Here is a 10,223-nt window from a genome sequence, read left to right as displayed (position 1 = left end):
CTTGGCTCCCCATAAGGATGCCAGCACTGCACGTTAACCCCGTTATATGCCTCTTCCGGGAACTTTTCTAAGACCCCAGTATTTGGGTCACAATGTGAGGGCGGTCAGGCTGCCAAGGCCATGCTGCTCCTACTGTGCGCCACAGGGTGGGGTCCAGAGGGGGGCACGGGAGAGAAAGGCTGCAGCCCAGGGCACCTGCCAGGCTCTCTTCTGGGGCCAGGACTTGCTGTGTGGCCACAGGCGCCGCATCACGCCAGTAACCAGGCAATGCTGCCCCGTCTTTGTCGAGAAGAGCTGTGCGGTGCTCCACTCCCATGTCCTTTTAGGGAATGGTCCGTCACCCTCGAACAACATCTCAGGGAACTGTAAACCAAGGTTTCCTGCCCACCAGACAAGGTGCAGTGCGTGAGAGGGGCTACGCCGAGTCTGCCCCCCGTCTCCAGTGCGGTAAACGATGGAGAAAACCACGAGGGGACTTCATTCATTCCAGGAGCAAAGTGGATCTGGTTCTGCTTGTAGACCCCCAGGATGTCCCCTACCCCCGCCATGAGCCCCGGGGCCCGAGCCCGCTTCTCCAGCCTCTCCTTGGATTCTCTGAGCTCCCTGCGGGGTCTCAGGATCTCTCTGCAGAAAGTTCCTTTCCTAAGATCCCAGGGGTTCCTGTGGTCAGCTGGATACAGTGCGTCTCTTTTATTTTATGAGGTCATGCATAGTCTGAGCTGGAAGAAATTGCACAGACTGTCCAGTTCAACCCAGTGGTCAAGGGCACCCAAGGTCACTTCACAGAGCTCAGCAGCCACAGAACTCAGAATGAACACAGGGTCTGCATCCCCCAGCCTAGTGCAGGCTGCTTTTTTTTTTTTTTTTTTTAAATCTTTTTAGTGTTATAAGCACAGCCTTTCCTTCTCTGAAGGTGTAGCCACAATATTTAGTAGACGTCAGTAAAAATCCCCATTTTTTGTCATGATCCGACAATTTGCTTTCATGTCGTTGAAAGACTTGTTTTCAGAGACAGAGCTTTCAGGAATTTGGCATCTGGCGACGAGAGGCCTCGGCTTCCACCCTTATATGGAGCCCTGCCCCTTCCCAGCTATCTGAAAATGTTTATTCTCTTCCACGAAATTCATGTTTGGAAAGGAAGTGGTTTGCTCCAGGGAGACATCCGGGCTAGGGTTCTGAAAGTGATTATTTACAACGTCCAAGGCATCCCTGCTAAGTGGGAGGTCCTGAGCCCTTCCTCTGCTCACACTGAGAGACCCACGTCCCTGGGGTCAGAGCTGTGGCTTAGTGGGTGAAGCCACTGCCTGCAGTACCGGCATCCCATATGGGCACTAGTTCTAGTCCCGGCTGCTCCACTTCCGGTCCAGCTCTCTGCTATGGCCTGGGAAAGCAGTAGAAGATGGCCCAAGTCCTTGGGCCCCTGCACCTGCGAGGGACACCCGGAAGAAGCTCCTGGCTCCTGGCTTCAGATCGGCGCAGCTCCAGACTTCAGGCAGAGAGGCTTGAATACCTTGCCGAAGGCCATGCAGCTTTGCAGGGGCCCTGCTTACAGACCACGCGCGCTCACGAGAGGAGCTGCACAGAATCAAGCCTTTTGTTCTACATGCTCACAAAATAGGACGGACAACTAAAGGCTCAATGATTTTTTAGAAAACAAATTCTTTGAACCCACCTCAAGGTCCTCTGCAGTGTGAAATACAAATTACAACACAAAAACACCCCAGCTACAGTGTGCAAAACTCATGGACGGAGACCCCTTTCCTCTTCCCAGATTCAAAACACATTTTTCTGCTTGAAATCTGCCACAGAGAGACAGGAAGTATTCTAGATTTCCTCCCCACTTTGGCAAGCAGACAACAGTAGGTTTTCCTTTTTAAGTAATTTATCATTATGAAGTTCCACTACATCAAAACAACACAATGGTGCTTAATAATTGCATTTTACTGAGGTTGGGTTTCTCATTTCAGTCTTCTAAGTGAGAGACGCCGTAGAAAAGAGTGTATTAAAAAATTATATATGTTTTTTTCAGCTAACCAAATGACCAACTAACACTAGCACAGCTTTTCATGATTCAGGAATTGTTGCCCATGTGAGCAAAAGGGACCTCTTTCAATGCTGTCTTTTAGTGCCAGAAATTTTATCAGACGCAGAAACCACAGGGGCTGCATTCCAGGGACCCTGCTGGTTAGCATGGGACAGGATGGCATGAGAAGGGGTTACCCAGCCTCCTCTGGGAACCAGCTGCATGAGACCTGGGGACCCTGGTTGGCCTACCTGTGTCCCAGGCTGCCGAGTGCCGGGAGTCCTCCTCCTCATCCCGATAGATCCACACCGACACAAGAGTGGAGCCACGGGGAAATCTCCCCCACCCTCTCAGCACCCAGATGTAGTTCATTAGCAGTTTTCCCAGTGAAATGCAATGGAAGTTGACTACAGATGAATGTAATGGATGGGTTTGCTTCTGATTACTAACATCTTGCTGCAGTGCAGGTCTTTTATTTATCCATCCCTTTGTAATATAACTCCTACCATATGCCAGACAGAGTCTGGGACCGGAGAAAGTAACCCAAACAATTACAATGTAGTCTGAAGAAGGAGTAGCCTGGGCCTTAACTCCTTGATGGACTGGTTTTGTCTATCTCTGGAGTCCAACACCAAGCTAGTCTTCTGATACAGAAATTACCCAGTATGTGCTGGCAAAATGAATGGAGGGAACTCAGGAGCGTCTAAACAGGGTGGAAGATAGAGATGGGGAGGAGACACAATCTGATAAGGATATATTACAAGATACTGGCTAGGGTGAAAGGAACAGATATAGAGATGTGTGGGCACTGGTGAATGGAAGAGGGGTCCCTAATTCAAGGTCTGCATGTCCTTCCCATGTGTGCCCTCCTGACAGAACACAGAAATATGCTCTCTTTGCAAATATAATAACTATATATATATTCTCCATTCCAAGGTCACTGCAGTAATTAATGGGGGAGGAGAGGCTTTGTTAAGCTTGAGAATGTCAGAATTCTGCAGGGCACAACTGACAACAGTGTGATCTATTGCAATATTTTTTACACTGTATAATTTGAGCTTGCAACTGCTTAACCAATTAAAGATTAAGCAGGCAGGCCTTGAATGCTACTGCACAGCTGAAAGAGTGATTTATTACACCACAGGCTGTTAGAACACAGGGAAGCCGGATTCAATCTGAGCATACCACGATAGGCAGCTGTTAGTCCGTGCTCCAGAATCAGGCTTCCACGTCCAACTTGGACAAAAGCTGCCCGTGAAGTCCCCCCTTGGAGAATTCCAGTGCACAGTAGCGAACTAAAAGGCTTGGGAAGTCCCTACAGTTAAGGAAAAATAAGTTTGTAAATGGTTTAAAAAAATACTTTCCGGAAAAAAAAACTTTTCATTTTCTTCCTCATTTTCTCTAAATACCAGTTCTTGAACCATCCCAGTACAACTACTGATGCCAAAGGATTTGTGGAATTTCATCAATTCTTTTGAGGTACAGCCAGTTTTTAAAACTTCAGTCCAAGATGCACACCGTGAAGGCACAGCTTCATTTGTGCCAATGATGCTACCCTGATAGCGGGAATGCATTTGTGTATGACACCAATACTGTTGATGCTTTCAATTCAGTGACCCCTCAGGGGTTCTACTCCATGCTTGGTAGCAGCTGCAGGGGTTAAACTGCCATCCTCTGAGGTGACAGAGAGCAAGTGCAAGGGATAGCCTGCAAGGATTTCTGAGGGGTTGACTGACACTTGCGTCTTGCCAGAGAATTGACGAGGATGCCTGGAAAGATAGGCGGGGACCAGAGTGCAGGAGGCTTTGCTTGCTTGTATCTCCTCCTAAAGGCTGGGATGAGCCCAGATGGGCTTTTATTTTTATTTATTTGAAAGGTGGAGTGGTGGTGGTGTTGGTGGGGAAGCAGGAGACAGTATCTCTCACCTGTTTGTTCACACCCAAAATGTCTGCAAGAGCTGGAGATGGGCCAGGCTGAAGCCAAGAGCCAGAGACTCCTTCTGGGTCTCTCACGTGGATGGTAGGGACCTACTTGATCCATCACCTGCTGCCTCCTAGGATGTGCAATAGCAGGAAGCTGGATTGGAAGGGGAGGAGCCGGAAGAACGTGGTCCCAGATACTGTGATATGAATGCAGGGAACCCACTGCGCTACAATACCTGCTCCCCAGGAAGGCTCTCATGGAAGGAATAACCAGATGTGCCCTCTGAGAGCGCCTACACTGACATGACTGTCACGGATGGCTTAGAAGGGGAAGGACACACACACTGAGACCTGCTACACTGATCCACAGGAAGGAAGAGAAGAAAGTGAAATCAAGATTGAGGCCGTGGGATGGGGGAGATGGCCAAAGAAGGAGTAATTAACAGCACTTGGGAAATGGGTGGTGTTGAGGGTGCAGAGAAGCAACCATCTAGGCCAGGGTGATAGCTAGACTCCTGGCAGACTATGCATACAACTAGGACAGAGAACAGAGGAAGGAGGGGAACGGTGATGAACTCCGTTTGGATAGGGCTAGATTCGGTTCAGTGCAACAGCCAGATGCTGACATGAGAGGCTGGAAGCAGGCAGTCAGGCTGGATTCAGGGGTGACATCTGGGCTCCAGGCAGAAATCTGGATGTTCTCAGCACATAGCTGAGAAACTGCAGAAGCCAAGAATGCATCCAGTAGATGGCTGTGCTCAAACTGAAAGAGAACTTTGAGTGAAAGAAGTGGAAAGTGAATTTGGGAGAGTACACGATACTTGCAATACGTGTTTGTGGACTGACTGGATGGATGTGTGGATGGAGAAGAGATTAAATGAATGATTGGTAGAGGCTCATGAGTCTTGGGATTTGTTGCAGTTTCAGCTCCAGTATGGGAAAAAAATGTGACAACTTTAGAGAAACAAAACAAAAAAACAACATTTGAATGCAATGCATGGTGGACTTTATTCCTGCTTTTAAAAATCAACGAGCTTTTCATGTTTTCATCCTACGAATCTCAGACCATTTGATGTCTATTATTCCCATTTGGTACTCACGCCCCAGTAGTGAGCGGCCCAACTGCTGCCTTTGCAGGGAAGCCAGGTGGAGAAGACTGGCCGAGTGGCAGGCTGGGCACTGCTCAGCAAGCAGACTCGCCGCTGACTTTCCTGGAGTAAGGGTGAATCTTCACTCTATACTCCTTGCCAGAGACCACGAGATTTCAAAAGAGAGATGTGGGATCCAGGATTTGGCTTGTAATACCCCATATCTTTTCTAAGAGGCCCTGTGGTCCCACAGGCTGCCGACTGGGCCAAGATTCTTTAGATATCAATCACACCACCGGCAAGGCAGGAACAGCGCAGGCTGGAGACATGTCGTCCACTGCCGAGGCTGGGTGGTTCACCTAGAGAGGGAAAGGCAGATCTGACCGTTCATGGAATCACGGGGGAAATGCTTTACACTGCACAGCTGTGGCCCCAAATGGCCAGAATGCTCTAACACCTTGCTACAGGCACCAAATGGTTTGGGGGATGCCAAGTACATTACAAATCCATCTAGCAGTTCAGGAAGGTCATTAGGACTCGAATTCATCATCTTCTAAACCTTCTCTCTGCTTTCCATTTATTCGTCTCCTCTGAGCGAGATGGAACTGTGAGAGCAGAGACCCCGATTCACTGAACCCTGACACATTATTTGTGTCTACAATGTCACCATAAATTTCTAGAGGGAGAGAGAGAAATTGCAGATGCAGGCATTTAAATCCCCTTGTGCTACATTTGTCAAGAGGAGCAGATTGCAAATTGCCTCTTGCAAATATGATGTGCGTCTGGGCATCAAGCTAATAACTCCGAACCACAGACGCGTTCATTTGTGTGGTGTTTTCCTCCAGAAGTTTCTGAAATTGCTTCTGTAGTCACTGTGCATCCCAGAGCTGCTCAGGTTTATAGGAAGATGAGAAAGACTATCTGGCCGAGGAAGTTGGGGGTGTTTTTCAGTGAGAAGCAAACGACAGGTCCTTCCGTTCACATCATCACAGTCTTCACAGACCCTGTGCACTGGGACCATTTGGCTTGGGCCTCTACATTCTCCTAGAAGCTGGCAGAGACGTGGGTGACAAATTCCAACCCTTCACACGTCCTCACTGGCACTTCCGAGTCTTTTATGGAGAACGAATCTGTGTGTTTGATAGTTTCTGTTTCAGGAAGGGCCCTGCCCTCTGGTCTCCCTCATCAGAAGCAGTTTCTTCTGCTTCTTGTTTTGATGTTTAAAAGTTTAGTACAGAAGTCATTCGTTAATGTGTTTTCATTATAAAAAGCTGAACTATCACACATAATGCTGCCATCTCCTTGGATGATCATGTCACTCCTGCCGCCCCCCCACCTCCCCCCACCCCCCGCCTTCAGCTACCGCACCTCCTTCTGCCACTGCTTAGGAGCACTGAAATAGTTTTTTTGTTTGTTTGTTTTGACAGGCAGAGTGGACAGTGAGAGAGAGACAGAGAGAAAGGTCTTCCTTTACCGTTGGTTCACCCTCCAATGACCACTGCAGCTGGCGGGCTGCGGTCGGCACACCACGCTGATCTGATGGCAGGAGCCAGGTGCTTCTCCTGATCTCCCATGGGGTGCAGGGCCCAAGCACTTGGGCCATCCTCCACTGCCTTCCCGGGCCACAGCAGAGAGCTGGCCTGGAAGAGGGGCAACCTGGACAGAATCCGGCGCCCCGACCGGGACTAGAACCCGGTGTGCCGGCGCCGCAAGGTGGAGGATTAACCTAGTGAGCTGCGGCGCCGGCCTGTTATTTTTGATAAATATTATGCAGTAGCCTCTTTTTCCCATCAGTGATATATTTTGGAGCTCGGCAGTGCAGAGATCTAGTCCAGTCTTTTTATCCTTTTTGACCACTGCATGATATTCCATAGAAGTGGCGTCCACTGATTTAGGTGGTTCTGATTTTCACTACAATCCACCCTACCTTGAGGAGTCTTGAAAGACCACTCAGAGTAAAAAAAAAATAATAAGAAGAAAAGGTAAATTCTGTTCATTTGGACAGAAAAGAGTTCATGCATATTTCTAAGCCCTCAAATCATGTGTATGGAGCAATGCAAATAGCAACACAATGGACCCCATTTCTTGCAGCGCTAACTGTTCACGTTCGAGCTGGAGCAGACATCCATTGCCCCTGGCTAATGGCCCTGTGACACGGCCACTTCCATTCTCGCATTCAGCATTTACAGACCGCACACGTAAGACTTCCAGGTGTTTCTTCCTTCGACTAATAATTCCTGAGCACCTACCGTGTGCCAACCACTGCCGTGGGGGCTGGGAATAAGGTAATGAACACAACACAGAAACTCGCTCTCTCCGGCGCAAGACAGTAACAGCCAAAGAGTGATAGGCCCGAAAGAGGAAAAAGGCGCGAGAGGAGCGGCAAGAAGCGAGGAGGGGCTGGGAGGTGTGGGAGGCTCCGTGACCCACGGAGGCGGCCGCACTCCGTCTCCTCCGCTGGACATCATCTGTTTCGCGTCCTTTAGCACTCGGGCCTCGGGGTGGGTTTTTCCGCAGAGACAGCAGATGAGGGCTTTCCTGCAGAAGCTCAAAAGGCAATGGAAGTTTTCAGTGCGAACGGCTTCCGTGTGCACACGAGGCAGAACGGGGCACGCAGGCTCCCCATTCTCTCTTTCAGGAAAAGTGCGGCAGCCCTCCGAAAGGCAGAGTCCTGGAGAAACTTGTCTCTGCTTGAGGCCCAGCGTGGAGAAAGGGCCCAAGGTTTTGATGGAAGAAAACTCAGATCAAGGGCAAATGAGCAATGGAGAGCAGCTGTCTGCTTGCCCGTGGGGCTCTGTGTAGCATTTATACAGAGCCGGGATAGAAATCCTGGCTCCTCTGCATACGAGTTGAATAATCACTAGTAGATTGCTCAGTCTCTGAGCTTCATGTCCCATCTGTAAAATGGGTACAATAATAACAGTACATAGCTCAAAAGAATGTGATGGGGGACTAAATAAGATGACATAGATAAAAGTGCTTGTACGAGGTGCCTGAGGCTCACAAAGTAATCCATCAATATGCATGCCGCCATCATCATCATTGTCCCCATCAACGTCACCACCGCCATCATCAGCATTGCCTGGGCTTAACGGGGGTCAGCACCCAGTTCAGGGACACCTGGCATGAGGCAGCACGGCCTCCAGAGGCACATTCGGCTTCAAGGCCACCCAGATGAGTCAAGGGCGCGTGGGGCGGAGCATCTTCAACAACAGTGGTGATTTACAACTGGGCTTCCCTGGCAGAGGAAAGGGAGCTGCTCTGGCGACATCAAAGGCGTCTGTGAGACAGGAGGCTGTGCTGCTGGAAGCGGAGGTCTGTGAAATGCCTGTGACGAGAACCACCCAGGGGCCTAAACACCTCGCAAGTCTGCATTCTGCGTCTCTTTATTCCCCATGGTTCTCCAGGCCTGGAAACAACCCAAGCTGACAACCTGGGCTTTCAGCTACAAATCAACTTCACAGCTTAACGGGAACCCACTGTATAAACCTGAGCACTCAGATGTCTCTAAAAATAGCACGCTTCGTTTCTCTTTTGTTGGGAGCCTCTGCATCACGGTTCAAAATACTGGCACAGCAGGCCAAACTGCCCTGGGTTCCAGTCCTGACTCTGCTGTCCCGGTGGTGTCTCTCTGCACCAGCTACACAACTTCTCCGGATCACCAGGTTCTCATCTGTGCAGGGGTGGGGCAGTGTCTACCCCATCGGTGATTCTGGAGATTAGATGAGATACCGCATGGAGAACACTCCGCATCACACCTAGCACAGAGTGGATGCATGTTAATGAACATGATCGCAGGTGTTTCGATGGGTGGTTTTCTGCTAAACAGGGAAAGGATGGTATAGATATACAGGGGCGGCGGGGAATGAGAGATATAGAAAAGGCGGTCAGGATGTTAAAAGCTGATCCTGGAAGACAGATACTTAGTGACTGTCAAAAAAAAAAAAAAAAATCCTGAGAATGACAAAGGACGGAGATGGCAGCTTTGCTTTCTGCTGAAGTCTCATCCATCTGGCCTTGGCTGCTACACTGGTTTTCCCTTCCAAATAACAGCTTAGAAGCCGAGTGATGAAATCCAGGGCACGCAGGCAGACCAGCTCGGAATCACTGCACCTTTCTGTCCTCAGGCACAGCATTTGAGAAATGGCCATGCTGTTCTTTCACAACACAGAATTCCTTTGCGATTACTGGAAGAGACAGGCCTGCCAGCTAAGTCCGCAGTGACCACAGGCTGACATAATCCTATTGCTTTTTGGCTGACAGCTCCTGCAGACAAATCCGCTGTGATCCAGACGCAGGTAAATGTAGTTGAAAACCCCACACCGAATGCTGACCCTCCCTAATCAGCTTCTAGTCCCAGGCCAGGAGAAGCCCTCACAGCAGAATTGGTGGAGAGGCCATCAATCACCATTGTGAAAGATACAATGTTCCAAGGGTAGAACCACAGATGATTTCCTGGGTCCAGGAGGAAAACAGGAAGAGAATGTTGTCTTTGCTGAGCTGTGTTGAACAGCAGATATTCCAGGGAACTCTGGTATGGTGAGCAGACAGGAGAGCAGAAAGCTGCCCCAGACACTGGGAGAACCACACCACTCCCTTTCTCTCACATGCAGAACGGCCGGCTGAATCCAGTCCTGGCCAATGATGAATTCTAATCAACCACAAAACCAGAGCAAAACTGCAATTCTAAGATTTCTTTTTTCATAGGATCTCCTCTGATGTGCCTTCCACACACAGCGTTTTCAGGCCCCAACTGAAAGCCTGGGTCTGAATATCAGAATGTAGGGCACGCTTAAGAGGAAGATCAAAGGGCACTTCTTACATTACACCAGAAAATGGCATGACCCGGAAGAATCATTTTTTGCTTTTATAAAAGTAAATACCATTTGAAGTCAGGTATTATGATCAGTCCATCTGCTCAGCACACGCACACACACACACACACACACACACACAACTTTAAGGGAAGAAAAGTGGGAAAATGCTTGTTGACTTTGGCTATGCTGCTTCTCGGGGTGTTGTGTCCGGGCCGCCCAGGCTGGCTTCGATGGGGCTCCGTCTGCCTTGCTTCTCGCAGTCAGAGCAGCACCGCCAGGCTGCTCAGGTGACTTTGCAGACGTGGGAGCGCCTCAGGCCGCCGATGTCTACAAAGCACAGGAACACTCTGATTTCTGTGTGTCCACCTATGCT

Source organism: Oryctolagus cuniculus, chromosome 2 (assembly GCF_964237555.1).
Source record: "Oryctolagus cuniculus chromosome 2, mOryCun1.1, whole genome shotgun sequence".
NCBI classification, from domain to species: Eukaryota; Metazoa; Chordata; class Mammalia; order Lagomorpha; family Leporidae; genus Oryctolagus; species Oryctolagus cuniculus.
This window is presented reverse-complemented; position numbering follows the sequence as displayed.